Consider the following 15,388-nt stretch of genomic DNA (forward strand, 5'->3'; position numbering starts at 1 on the left):
TTCGTTACCAGAGTTGAAATGCTGGGTTGCTCGATCCAGGTTATTTCAGCTGGGCCCTTTCACACTGCACAGTAACTCAGGTTGCTGCACGTTCATGTGAAATAAACTGAACTATTTGATGGCAGGATGAAAGGGCTGTGAATGTTCAAACCTGAGTCATGCCTAAGCTGAGCTGATTTGCAGCTGTGGAGCAGTCACCACCCACTTTTTATGATCTCACAAGTTTAGCAGGGCAGACCTGGGTTCGGTGTGAACGGGGCCTACCTGGGAATAACCCGGAGGGTGCAATGTAAACAGGGTCTGACCTGGGACTGACCTGTGTTCAAAATCCTGGGTCGGACATGGGATTTTGGTGTGAAAGGAGTATCAGACTGGCGAACCAACCTGGCTTATTGCCAAGTCAATGACATCACCACCATCATGTGCCGAGCCAACGCTTGGAGATGAGACCATATCCAAGCGCTGTTTTTTCCTATGCTGTGAACAGGACCAGCGTCACATCAACCCATTCACACTGTATCGCGACCCGGGTTGAACCTCTGTTCAACCCTGGTCGTTACCGGGGTTGAAATGCTGGGTGGCTCGACCCGACTTATTTCAGCTTGGCCCTTTCACACTGCACAGTAACCCGGGTTGCTGCGCATTTACGTTATTAACAGCAAGTTATTATAGGGTTATTGCAGCAAGTGTGAAAGGGGTATTAGTGTGCATGCACAAAGGTGCTGTGTACACTGCTTTTGGATGTTTGCAACTAAATTGATGTAATTAACATTGGATGTACCATCAGAAACAAGTATATAATGGTGGCAACCATCGCAATCCCGGCATTGAATAAAAGAAAAATCCATCCAAATGGAATCATCGATAGCCAACCATCAGCTTCCATTCGAAGCCTCAGACGCTGCTTCAGCTTCATGCAGCCATTTTTCTGGGGTTCTTCCTTTTCTCCCACAGCCAAAAAGGCCCAGACAAACATGAAATTAGTGATTGTAACTAGTCCCCTGGCTCCCAAATCAAATCCTATTACATTTTAAATGCCCATCTTTACCTATTGTGGAACAAAACAAACACGTTAGCAACATGCAACAGGAGCCCTGTAACATGTATATTGCATGCGTTCGGATGAAACTAATTAGCCCGTCCCTGTTTTAGGAGGCAAAAATCTACTCTAGACTACTAGGTAATGGGACGTCACTGTCAGTCACGTTTCACTATCATTCAAGTATTGTTTTAAATAAAGCTTCTTCCTTCGAAAAAAAAAACCCAGTGCCGCCCTCTGCTTTACGATGACGCATTTCCACATCCTCTGTCTCCCCAGCTCCGCTCTCCGGCTGACGTGTCGCGGCTGATGACGTTCCCGCAGGTGATAGGCTGCAGCGAGCTGTATATAAGTACTGGACGAGGCGCCCGGCGCTTTCCCCGGCAGTCAGCGGATCGGGACACGGAGTGAGTGTGAGGTGGGGAGAATGGGGGGTGCTGGTGCAGAGTGCGGTGGGGCCCGGTACCTGCTGGAGGGTCAGCGGAAGTGCGCTGGGCTGGGGCTGCTACGTGGTGTAATCTGTATGGGAGACAGCGGAGTCTGACTCTGTGCTCTCTGAGTCAGCCGGACTCTACGTCCAGACAACCCTATAGGTCTCTGGCCGACGTGCCATCCGGTCCATGTCTTATTCAACACGATCGATGTCTGTCTGATCCAGATCACACGTCCCCAGTGCTGTACTGCTGATGGCTGCACTCATACCTCTCCCATATGTTACCCCTGCCTTATAGTGTGTGTGTGTGTGTGTGTGTGTGTGTATGTATATATATATATATATATATATATATATATATATATATATATATATATATACTGTGCATATCCTCTACAGCCTATTAGCAGGATCTGATTAATATGTAAGGGCAGAGCCAGGCATTGTTACCATGAGGAGCTGGCTGGGTGTTTTATAGATATGGGAATGTAGTGACACAAATAGGGATGCAGCTACCTGCCATTTGTCCAGTCCTGGACCATTAACTTATTTATCCACTGATCAGGTTTGTGAGCTAAAGTGTGTTGTAAGGTGAATGGTAAACGTGACCTTATTTTTGTGACGTTGCTGTGCCCCCTTTGTGCGGTGTCTGACTGCTAGTGGCGACACAAAGTCTGTAAGGAGTGTCTTTTGGTTCAGCATAACCGGATCTTCAGATCAGAGTTTCTGAAAACTGTTTAGATGGAGCCTGTACCTGTTTCCAAACCTCTCCAGTCTTTGCAGAGTGTCAGTGATGAGACATTTTATTTGAATATTTAGTGTATAGTACTCCTTTTCACGTGTGTGGTGTTGCTGTACACAGTTTTGCGGCCATATGGTACTAGGTGATATTAGTACACTTACTATAGCTAGAGGTAATGGGTTGTAAGGCCTAATATTTTACTTCTCCAGCACTTTTGCCTTTATTCAGTCCTCCTTTTTCATCAGCTACCTGTTTGGCACCTGTAGATGTGAGAGCGTTAAATTCTGTACCTAGCAAGAAGCAGTGGTTTAACCTGGGCCTGAAATGGTGACGTTGGCATTGAAAGAGGCCTAGAGTGGGAGGGATATGCAGAGTTAGGAGAGGGGGAGGTGAAATCCTCCTAATCCATCTCCCAGCTAGCAGTGGATGTTGCAAGCCCTGCAAGTGAAATAAGACTACTTCAATAATGTTATCTTGCTGACTTTCTCTTGTTATGAATCTGTTTTAATCTCACTGGTGAATAATTACATAGCATTTGCATTGGCAAACTACTTGTCTATTCTGTTCTTAAATAGGTAGATAAAGGGTAACCTCTATATTACTGTTTGCGTCACACTAAAATGGTTTACACTACACAGTCATCCAAAACGAATGTCTAATTGTGAACTTCATATACTAATTCTTATACCTGTTACATGTTCGGCAGTTATAATTACTCAGGATGTTGGACAGTGCTCGGTGCCAGAAAAGTGGTTTGTTTAGGTCATTTATAAAAAGCTTGGTATATTCTAAAGGGGGGAAATCAATTGCTTTTAGGTGCCCGATGTGCGGTATTCAATTGTTTTACTGATGGGCGTGAGTGCCGTAGGTGCCCATTACTTATAGCACATGTTGCGCCCAAATACACCAGTGTTTGCTGCTTAATGTGGCTAACCCCGTGCAAACTACTGTGGCGCGTTAAGTTTGAGCACCCAAAAGCCAGATTCTGGACACGTCTGCTCGCAGAAATAGGCATCCGCGGCACAGACAATTTAAATGGCTCCCATCATGTTAGACTGGAGCTGCGTTCGCTTTAAAACAATTGAATCCTCCCATTAGTGTATTTTGTTTGCTACCTGCTTTAGTTTCGTCTCCATATATCTGGTGGGAAAACAACCTTTAATTTAATGATACAAATAACCTATTCATAAATGTTTTCTTAGATGTAGGTCTTAAAGTTGCTACAATATTAAAATGAGGCTTTTGACCCATATGTGGTTGAATGGCCTAATGCAGTTTATTGAAGGTGACATTCTTGGCTTGGTAATAATTTGTTTTCTCTTAGCTTCTTAATTAGCTGTCACAATGTTGGCAAGTCTTTGCGGCTAAGGAGGCTATGTTCTATAAGGGCGTAGAAACTACCCTCCACTGGTTGTCTGCAACACCACATTCATGTAAAATAAATCTTCAATTTGATTAAAGTTGGCAGTTTCAGCTCTAGTTTGGTTTCAGTGTTTTTTTGAGGTTTGTAGGTGATTTACATGTCCCTTGTAAACTAGTCCAATGGTCTGTCTTGCCAGAAGTGTGCTTTTCTTTTAATGAAAATAAGTTTACAATATCACACTGTTTCTTTTTAGGCATAATATGTTTAAAAAAAAAAAAGAAAATTAATTTCGATGTAGGGCCTTATTCATAGTGTTAATACATTGCTGAATCACATGTTGCCTTGGAGGCTCAGTGTGGAATGTATTTCTTAGATGTGTTAGTGGAGACTGCTAGGCTACGTGCACTCGTACCAGATGCTTTTAAAAAAGTCATACAGGATATGTTATGGAATTCTAATACTGGACAAGAACCTTACAAAAGTTATTATCCTGTCTGCTACGTAATGTAGTTGAATTGTTGGATTAATAGTTTGCCAATAATTTCAAGTCGGAATGAAAGGGTAATGGTCTGATTGCCTATGGGATATTCATTTGGCTGCCTAGCTGTGGCAAAAGGAGATTCATATGTAGCATTTGGGAGGACTTTTCTAAAGAAAAGGCTGATTAATGTGTAAATATAGCTCAAGCCTAAAAGCCCGCATTAAGATTTTAAGAAATTTGCCAAATAGGATTACACTTTTGATCACAATATACAATGTCAGCCTTGAAAGTATAATTGGTGTTCTGGAGTCTTAATACAGTTCCAGCATTTAGTGCAGGGGACCTAGGCTGATGATCAGGGAAGAAGGGAGCCAATGCTGATCGTTGTCCTGTTTGTAAAGCTGGGTCGCCGCCCCCTATGTCACAGGCTTCGTGAAAAAAAGCTCTATCTGAGCACATTCCGTAATTCCAAGCATTCTGCTATCTGAAGGGATGTCTGTATTAAAGACACAGGCTCTGTTTGAAGGAGCGACTATGTAGCATGTTTAATTGAACCAATACTGAGAGGTGATTAGACAAAATGTTTGTGTAAAATAAACATGGGATGTGTCAGACCTGAGTACTGAGGTGACCTTATGGCTGAATGGAATATGTCACTAGCATCTGGCCTGTGGAACCAGCACATAAAAACCTTTCCTGGACTTTTTTTCCTTAATTATCCTTTCATGATGTTTCCCTGTCACTTTTTGGGTTGGTTTATGAAGAAGACAGGGATCTAGTAGGACTGAAAAGAGTTTGCAGATGTATGGCTAAAAGTCTGAAAACCCTGTATGTATTTGGAAAGGTCTTTCTAGGACATAGTTATTTTGATGTGTTTTTGGTACTTTTTTTTTTTTTTTTTTCCTCTGTAATTCTGTACCTTATTACATAATTATCACATCTTCCTGCTAATCCTCAACCGTATGGAAGTATCCGCAGTACCCAGCCTAATGCTAGCAAAAACATGTTTTTAATCTGTATGTGAACTTCGTTTGTATCTTTTTTTTTTTTTTCCCTCAAAGAGACCTGTAGAAATTCTATTGCAGGCAGCAAAATGGTTAATCTCTTGCAGAGAGCACTGTCCCATGCATGCTGAGCTGGCAGGGAGCTCTGGCCCTTTAAGTAGTCCCCTCCCCCATACCGGTAATACAGGCTGTGCTGAGGTGGCAGTACAGAGGAGCCTGTCCCTGCTGATCACACTGCTCTATGCTAGGAGACAGCCTCCTTCTCAGCACATAACACACCTGCTGAGGTTCTGCACCCTGACAGTGATCCTTGCTGATCCCTATCCCTATGTGCAGCGACCCTTCCTCCTAACACTTCCTCATCACTTATAGTGCATCCGCCTACTAATCTTTCTCTCTTACATCTGACCTTTTAATAGATGGTTTGCAGTAGGCAGGGCTACCACGCTAAGGCCTCTTTTTAGGTCTATAAAGTTTCAAAATATTTTCTGTAGTGCTGCTAATTTGATCTGATTGTATCTTATTAACATTTGCTTGCATATTTAGTTTTTTACACTTGAGAAACAAAACCGTATTAAAACCAGACTGGGTAATAGGCACGGGGGGATTTCAATTGTTTTTGCCCGCTGCTAATGGTGCTAGGTGTCCGACAGAGCAATTCAATTGTTGCTGTGTTTGGGTACATACAGCTGCAGGAGCGCACATTTCTGCTAGCAGCCCCACAGGCAGGAGAGCAGAAATGTGATAAATTGGCACTTTGGGCTCCTAAAGTAGGACATTAGACTGGTTTAGCGTTTTACATGGCTAAACCCTGTCTATTTGGGCACTACATGCACAATTGATTATTGCACCCTGATCTCCCGTCCCTTTACACAAAAGATAGGGTGCAATAAAACAATTGAATTAAAGAGTTAAGAGGGCCTCACTCAAAAGCTTAAGGTCCATACACGCTAGAGATGTGTACTGAGCTCGTAAGTCAGATCGGACGAGATCGTCTAGTGTACTTGGCATTTTTCTGTAGTGAAATAGGCATTCATACACAAGGATAGGTGCTACATATTGCATATTGGTCTAGCCTGATTGCAGTAGTTCTTGGTGGGATGTATAATCCATCACACAGCAGGCTGTATGGAGTTCCTGCATCAGAAGTAAAGGTGCCCATCCACCAGTCGATTAAATTGAGCAATTGAACGATAACGACGTAGTTATAGTTCAATCGTTCATTAATAGTTTTAAGATCGTTCACTAAAATGTCTAAAACGGCCAGCGATTCACGTGCCCACTAGTCGTTTTAGACCATCTATCATCGGGCAAACATGCTGGTCAACCTGACGACCGCATGTTAGTAGATGATTGATGTTCCTACACTGAATGACTGCTCGTTCAGTGTAGGCACATCACATAATAAACAGACAAACGACTGCATGATTGCAATGTCTATAATTGTACAGTCTTTTGCCTGTCTTCTAGTGTTGGGAAGCATTAGTGTGATATTTCCCTGCCCAGTTTAACTGTTTTGACTGGCACTTTTATTCCCACCTGTGTTTTATTCTATTTGTAATTTAGTGTAAAAGTTAACATGTAATAAAATAAAAAGCTGAATCTTTCAGTATTGTTTGATTACAGCTCTGCCTCAAAGCCTATGCTAAAGTGTTCTTCATTGTAATGTTTATTTGCACAGTAATTGTAGAACATCTGTTGAAGTAGTCAAACATATGCAGATATAGCAAGCTTTAATTTTATGTTCCTAAAGCAAAGGAATCTTTAAAGTTTATTGTGAAGATGTCAGACTGACATGGTAGCTTTAACCTTTTATCTGTGGTTGCCATCCTGCCAGTACATAAGGCAATTGAACCTTGTGTTTCTTCCTGTTCAACATGGCTTTGTTGCATGCAATTTTATCAAGTGACGCCAAGTAGCTTTGTCTAATGACAGGTAAGGCATATGCTATGATTGTAGTTTCTCAGAAGGATACTAGAAGAAAAACTGCATTTAGTAAAGGTTGCAAGTGGTTGTCTTCTACAGTAGCCTGCACATTAGACGTCTGAAGGACACGTCACTTTAATGGCGGAATTCAATTGTTTCCAGCCTCCATCGCACCCGATGGAGCTATTCAATTGTTGCTCCTGTCGGGTGCGATAAGCTGCCAGTGCTCCATTTCAGCTCGCAGCCCCAGAGGGGTGTGAGCTGAAATCACCGAAAAGTGACCTGTTTGGGTGCCCAAACGGCACTTTTTCGCTATCGTGCCCAGCACTTTGGTCTGGGTTAACCACTTTGGGCGCGATGAGCACGAAAAGCTGGCACAATTGAATAGCGGCCCGCAATTTCCCGTCACTTTAGACGGGAGATCTGGGCCGCAAAAACAATTGAATTCCGCCCAAAATGTTGTATCTTGAATGCTGTTTTAACAAGGCTTCATGTAGAAACGTATGTATGATCATAGAATGTAAAACAAGGTATATTTCCTTTTGGTTGAGTGATTAATGTTGGCTGTGCACACTTTTTTTTTTTTTTTTTATCATACAACGCTGTTAGTTTCTTTTAAAACAACACAAGCTTTACACAAGAGTAAAAATAAAATGCCAGTCAATTAGCTTTTTTTGTGTAGTTATAGTGCCCGAGTATCCCCACAGCCTTGTTCCATCGTGAGTCTGCGAAAGCATTAATATTATAAGATTGTCAGTGTCAATAGTATTGGTACTTCAAGGCAAAATGATTTAAGTCTGCTTTCCCAAGGCAGCTTTTTGCCCTCTAGATGTACAATAATACAACCTGTAAGAATGTCCAATCGGAGTCAATTTATTCTGCTCGTATATGGCCATATGCTAGTGCTAGTTTGACTTTTCAGCAATGAATCTACCAGAATGCCTATGAAGCTTATTTAATCTCCCTTGCATGTGTTCCTTGTGGAAACTGAAATAGGGACAACAATTAAAATTTATAAATGGAAAATAAGTGTTTTCTGGGACAAATGATATACTATTCTGTTATGGGATGTTAAATCACTGCAAAGTGTACTTGCTCCTACATTTTAGTTTAAGGTAAGCCTCGGGTATTATGGATGTGATCCCCCAGTTTGTGTACCTCAATACTTGTAGCTTGATATATAATAGATCACCTAAAACACATGATCTGTAACCATGACAACCTCTTGGCAGGTACTAATATTTTTGAGTCTGGCATAGATTAACCTAATGAGAGATGATTTGACTGGTTGACATGGTTGCGACCTGTTGGTTAAATTTAGACCATGAAATAAAGTAATCTAAAAACATATTTTTAGAAATTTGAATTCTACATCCCTTTACCCTGAAATAGGCATAAATGGTGGGGTCTGACTCCTGGAGTACCACTGTCTGGTATAGACATTAGAGTTCATGAAATAGTTTATGGAAAATGTGGGATCTGATGAAATAATTATTAGTTGGTCCCAACGTTACTATTGGTTAGTTATGTTATTGGGTGCAACCATATCTGTGGGGCCAAAGGGCCTGATTCAGCACAGATGCAGTGTGAATAGGCACGATTCAATTAAACGCGAAGTGAATAGCGCCGAGAATGAGCTCAAGGTTGGGGAAGCTCGTTCTCACGCTTTAAACAGGGTGTTTAGGCGTGAGAACGGGCAATTTTCCCACTAAACTTCCCAGCGAGATGCTGTTTACCCGGCGTGAAGAGCAGAAAACAGCATCGCGCCTGGACTTTTGTCAGATTTCTGCTCGTATCTCAGGAGGTATGCGAGAAGAAACCCTTAGTCAGGCTTAGCAGCACAATGAAGTGACTAGCTCCAGGAGCTGATTCCGGCGCGATTGACTTCACGTTGAATAGAATCGTGCCCAATGTTTGTGCTTTTGAGCGATTATTTGCTACTGCACTTGTGTGAATAGTCTGAGAAACTCTTACAGCACATGCATACCCCTGAGTGTACACATTGACCGCTATTGGGTATGTAGCAGCTAGTAATAGAGCTGGTGACGGACAGCCATAGGCGTTCCTGGGAGGAGACTGGGTGATGGCTTGAAGCGAGCACAAGCAAAGCGGTCTCATTGGAGTGTTAAGTGTCGGTAAATGTGGTTGTGTTCTCAAACGCACACAGCTGCCATTATTAGCGAAAGTTCAGAAAGACACTGCCAGTCATACGGCTTCTTGAGTGTCCATGATCATTGCAATGGTGCACTGATGGTGGAGTGTTTCAGTCAACAAACTTATTTGCACTGTCCACGGACATTGTAAGTGGGCATCTCAGGCCTTGCAATCTCCGCCGCTCGCAGTTACAGAAGGGGAAGGCTGAGACTAGCATTTGCACCACAGCAAATCTGAACGAAAGTGCAGCTGCTCATGCTTTAGTGTCCACCTATGAATAAGGCCCTAAGGCAGGTTCCAAAATGTACAGAGACAGAAGCAATAAATTGGGTATGGGCATTCCAGCTCAGACCTCTCCCTTCTAGTTATTATAGCTAGGTGTAAGGGGTGGGACATCGATGTAACTGTTGCTGGAGCAGCCCATGCCTGGGGCATAAAGGTCTGAACAGAAGTTTCTGCATGTATAGTTCCTTCAAGTGCCTGATTCAAAGCCATGATACTACTGTAGGCCTGATAATAGTCAACTTTATTGTACCAGTAAGCTCCAAACAACAGATTGTAAGTTATTACAGGACTATCCTCTTATATTGTTATTGGTGCGTGCTCCGGGAAGCATGGTTTGATCTTTCATTTCCAGCGGTACTGACTTGGTCGCCCAAAGCGGATGGACTCGTGTAGCCAGACTGGGATTTTTCTGCAAGTCAGGTTTGGGCAGCCTGTGGCCCTCCAGCAGTGATGGAATGATAATTTCTAACATGCTCTGCTGGAGAGCCGCAGGATGCCCACTCTGGTTTGTCTGCTACCTGAGTTGTGGCATAATGAGCATTAGTATAGTGTATAAATGTAGCTGCCTCCCGACACTACTTTACATGTAACTCGGGAGGATAGAAAGTCTAAGGGTGTATACACACCAGGACGATATCTGCACGATTTGGCGTATCTGCACGACATATCGTGTATATCACCTAGTGTGTATGCACAATTGCGCGCGCTCCCGCTGGTTGCCTGCATTATCGTGTGATTGCGCAGCACAGCCAATCAATCACACGATATCACATGCAGCACCATACATATTATTGAAGGACAGAACAAGCAATTGTTCTGTCGTTTATTAAATTGTGCAGTGTACCGGCAATCATGCGATGTCCAGGGTGAAGGCAAATTGCCCTGAACGTCAGCACAATTGCCGGTCGTTTAGGTGTGTACACAGCCTAAAGCTGGCCATACACTGTGTAATATGCACCGTGTGATGCAAAGGGGGAACAGATGTCCGACATATCGGTTGGTCCCCACACGGTGCGATCAGGTGGCCGACCACCCTATATGCTGGCTCCCCCCACCCGCATAGTGCTGCATGAGATTGCACATCGCATCCACTGATCGACTGAACCTGCAGTAAGCTGTGTGTACGATGTACGACCCCTCGGGTGAGTGCACCATCTGATATCGTGCCCATACACGGTACAATAGAGCAGCCAAATCGCACCAATCCATCGGATCGTTTGATTTATCGCACAGTGTATGGGCACCTTAATAATTCTGCATGCATCTATTAATCTTATTTCTCTAATAAAGTGCCAACGTATTCTACACTGCTGTGTATATTGGACCAAGTAAACTTTCATATAGCCAACAAATACAGTAACTGAGTAATAGAACACAGAGGGCCCTGTTGGAGCTTACCATCTGTTTGTGTTGTGTGCGAGTCATAGATAAATAGTATATTACTTGCAGACCACTGGTATAATGAGGTTTCCTTGGTTATCAGGGTTACTGTAGCATACTGCTTTGTGTTGCTGTAGATGATTACATATGAAACAGGCACTACAGGGACTTCTGCTCTTCCCATGAGGCTCTTACCGTCCATGAGAGACTGAGGACACATCTGCATTATCCCCAGCAGCACAGAAAATAAACTGTAAAACAAGCGGTGCATTTTTATCTGTCATGTGTAATTGGGATGTACACACATTCATCTCCCCATCCAAATTTACTTTGCAAGTCTGTACATTCGCTTTCATTGGCAACAGCAGGCTGCTTAGTAGTTAAACTGATGTAGACTTCAGCTGACTGAGCACATCTGTTTCAACTCAGGGAAACCCCTGTTTCCACACGTAGCAGACACAACCTCCAACAGAATTGTACAAAATGGCCAACAGGATGTCTGAGCAGCACGGACTGTTTAAGCTCTGCACTGCTTGTTAGCACCTTAGTCTGTTTGTTTTCCCTGTTTATTTCTAATAGTGAACCTGATATCTGTAAGAAAGTCTTGTCACCCGGGACGCTATGTGCTAGGTCAGGCCTGGCCAACCTGTGGGTCTCCAGCTGTTGTGAAACTACAAGTACCATCATTCCCTGCTACAGTTTTAGTATTTCCTAACAGCAAAACTGGCAAGGCATGCTGGGACTTGTAGTTTCTCAACATCTGGAGAGCCTGGGCTTTTGTGCTCTTTCAAAACGAAACGCTCAAATGTTGAAACAACTCGCATATGCTATAGCTATGAAAGATAGAATGATGACAAATATGCATGTGTTGCTGATTTAGTAAAATGTATTATCAAACAATCTTGGTACGAAAGAAATGGTAAGCTGCTTGCCAAGTAATAGCCTATAATCTCAGTTGATGATGCACTAAAGGAGGTATACAAAGCATTAGCTCAAGTATTCTTATCGGTATTATCACAACAAAAATACACATAAGCTGAGTCAAATGTAACAATAAAGCTATATGTAATTCTTTTATAGAAACACTAACCTAATAAAATATGAAATATATAAATTATAAAAACACCTGAAAATCAAGTAGATGTAGATTTCATGGACGAGCAAACACTAGCTCCAGTGAATAGGGTGCAAGACTAGCCTAGGGCTAATTAGGCTATATCTTCTGAGTTACATGCTATATTGTGTGCATCTTTTTACTGTACTCTGCTCATCCTAAGTATGCGTCTCTGGATGTACAGTGTTGTGCAGGTTACAAATTCCAGCATCATTGTGTTTGTCGAGCAGGGAACCAATTTTTGTTGACCGCTGGAGGTTTTAAATCAACTGTGAATAAGTTACACAATGGGCACAAATACCACTTTTCCCCTGAGTGAAAAACTCAAGTTATTGCCCAGTGGAAACAGCTCCCCACAAAATAACCTGGGTCCAGTGACTGCAATCCAACTCTGGAAGCAAGCCGGGTTGGACACGGGTGGGACCCAGGTCCCGTTTACAGCATGGGGAGATCCGGATTTCCCTGTGCTTAGAGATGTCCTCACCAAGTGCCGGGTAAAGTTCCTCTGCACACGGGTGCACTGTGAACGGGGCCGTCCCAGGAGTAACCAGGGGACTGAAGTCTGGTTGCACCCGTGTTCAAAATCCCAGGTCAGACCTGGAACTTTGGTGTAAAACTTATCAGAACCAAACTGGTGCATGTCTGCAGCAATGGAAATTTGGTGTAATTATCCCAGTCTTTTTCCCATAGATAAGTATTGTGCAGTACATGGTTCTTTTGTCTTGATGGTCCAAGGTTCATTGCAATAAGAAAGTAAAGTCCTCGCTAATAGTGTATGTTACATTAGACATCGTCCCATCGTAGGAGACATGCATATGGTTGCTTTAGAAGCATCACTGCAGACTTCCACTTTACACTATTACTATACAGTGCCCATAAAGTGTTTCTAGTAAGTTTTCAAAGTGACCGGCCTGTGAAAATTCCTGCAGAGATGGTTAGTGTGGGCTTCACCATGAATAGCTTTTTTTTTTTTCATTTTTTTATTTATTTAACAGTTAATCTCCCTTAAGCATAACCATATTTAATTGAGATATTGGCACAACTGTGAATTTGTACAGAATTGGCTAAACCAATCATCTGTAGGTTGGAGACCTGGGGGGGAATTGAATTGAACGTGAAGTTGAATAGCTCCAGCAGTGCCTAGAGTTCCATTGCTGGCGTTTACGTGACATTGCAGCGACTACTCGTTCCGCTTGCGTGCGAGGCAGTTGAATAGCTCCTGCAGCTATTCAATACACTGCGTTGCTAAGCCCGACTAAGGATTTCTTCTCGTACCCCTCTGGGGATGCGAGCAGAAATCAGACAAAAATCCAGGCACGAGGCTTTTATCTGCCCTTCGCGCCTGGAAAACAGCATCGCGCCGGGAAGTTAGGTCGCAGAATGCCCGTTCTCGCGCCTTAAACAGGCTGTTTAGTAACAAGAACAGGCATTCTCCGACTAAACACCGCGCAGAATAGAAAAGCTCCAGGAGCTATCTCTCGGCGCCATTTACATCACGTGCAATTGAATCGAGCCCTTTGTTGGAGAAATTGACTCTTGTATTTTCACATGGCCTTATTAGGCTTAGGAACAAATCCAGCTAAAAGGTGCAAAGTTACAAAGACAATTAATGTAGTGATGCAGCTCTAGTTTGTTAGGGCAAAGAAATACTTTGTAGCAGAATTTATTGCAATTCCTAATGAGTTCTCTAGTATTTGCCAGAAAGCATATAGGAGAACCTTTCTCCATGTAGAGGAAGACTGTGGCATATTTACCAAATGGTAGCCTTTTTGGTTGTGGGATTTAAAACTGCATTAGTATTAAATGCAGAACATAAACTTGCATTTAATATTGCCTTTTTAAATCCCCCAGCCAGAGCCCCCAGCAATTGACTACTTTGAAAAGCCACGACACCACCACGGTGTGAGAACAGAACAGAGTTAAGGCCAATAAGTTCAACGATTGACTCAACTTCACATAATCCTCATTTATGTATATGGTGCCAACAGATAACACAGGACTTTATGGGAACTGTTTAATCATTCACATCAGTACCTGCCACACACTCTAGGGTCAGATGTCAATTCTGCCAGTATGATTTGTGATGTTGTGAGGAGACCCTATAAACCCATACAGAGTACTTCCGTGCTATGAGGCATCAATTTAACTACTTTACCACTGAAGAACACTATTTATACTGGCATTAATCGATTGTTATTTAACAACTTTCCCCATCTGAGCAGTTGGTGCTCAAGCAATATTGTAGAGAATAGGTGAAAACCTGCAGTGTCCAGATGTATGAAGCTGGTAGTTACAACTAAAGGGGGTTCTGGGCATGTATAGATACATATTAGTTTGTTTCTACTTAAGAGAAAACAAATGTTTAACTACGTTTGTTTTGTTTGTCACTTGTCTTGTTCAGTGATAAGAAATCTCTTGACTTTGAGGTAGAGGTTGAAGTACTTGTTGTTTTAATCATTGTGTGGTTAATTAAACCCCTTTCTCTGGGCTTCAGAGTGGATGAACTTGGGTTTTATTGCTGTTTGTGTTACCATTTGCCTCCTGCAGAGTCTTTGTTGTCTTCCTCATTCTTTCATTAAATAACTTCTACTTTATTGAGACACTAATCCATGTCACTGCTGATATGGTTTCGTTACGCACTGTACAATTCATTAATTGGTGCCATATCTAGCGATAATTGATTGGCCTTATCTGATAGTCTAACAGTATGTGGTTGTAAAATATAAGCTATTGTTTTTTAAACCTGGGGTATAATGGTCATCCATTTAGTGCCATATTCCAGGGCTGTCTAGCGACAGAATAGGTAATTCCTTACCAGTATCTCTTAGATTGTAATAGAATTTGTCCTTTACATGTCTATTTTTAATATACACCACCACAGATTATTTAAGCATGGCTTGCTATGGTTTTTATCATCTTTCCTAAATTGATGATGTTGATCCGCAGAAGCTGGCAGGCTGAAAGAAGCGTTCAGCTCACCGGACGGACTTTCTGGCTTTTGACCCTTTAGCTGGTAAGTTGTGTCCATTTCTCATTTTCCTTTTAAACTTGATTTGAATAAAGTGATTTTGGCCAGGTCTCTGTTTACCAATGTTCTGCATACTGTAATTCTAATTGAGCAGGGACTTTTTTTATTGCTGGTAACAGTACTGTACTTTCCATCCATGTGTAGAATGAAGTTGTGCTTTTTTTTGTTTTTACACTTAGAACTATGGACAGAGAGTTACAGGTGCATGAACACAACTAACTTGTCAAGCCTGTCCGAATGCCTGCAATAGCTTATTAATAGGGTGTGGGGATGCCAATGAATAGTCAATATCTGATTTAATGATTCCTGTATGTACATAGTATTTAGACTATTCTGCTGCTGGGCAAGTCTATATTATACATTTATTATCGTGGTGTTTGTGTATTGAAGTATGCGATATTGCAAATGATGACATTAACCTCAGGTATTTCAGATAACT

The 15,388-nt window shown here is 42.3% G+C and overlaps 1 protein-coding gene across 2 annotated transcripts in view; it reads left to right on the forward strand.

Moving 5' to 3' along the window:
• Positions 1-1,350: 1,350 nt before the first annotated feature.
• Positions 1,351-15,388, forward strand: part of HDLBP (high density lipoprotein binding protein) — a 34,040-nt gene continuing 20,002 nt past the window's right edge. Inside the window, exons 1-2 of one of the 2 annotated variants that reach the window (XM_088479224.1) lie at positions 1,351-1,446; positions 14,868-14,934. The gene's annotated coding sequence lies outside the window, so the exon portion shown is untranslated. Of the gene's footprint in view, positions 1,458-14,867; positions 14,935-15,388 lie in introns of both variants that reach the window. The other variant, XM_088479225.1, reaches the window with a different exon arrangement.

The sequence above is a fragment of the Taudactylus pleione genome, unplaced genomic scaffold (genome assembly GCF_031769625.1).
Source record: "Taudactylus pleione unplaced genomic scaffold, aTauple2 ptg000229l, whole genome shotgun sequence".
Classification (NCBI taxonomy): Eukaryota; Metazoa; Chordata; class Amphibia; order Anura; family Myobatrachidae; genus Taudactylus; species Taudactylus pleione.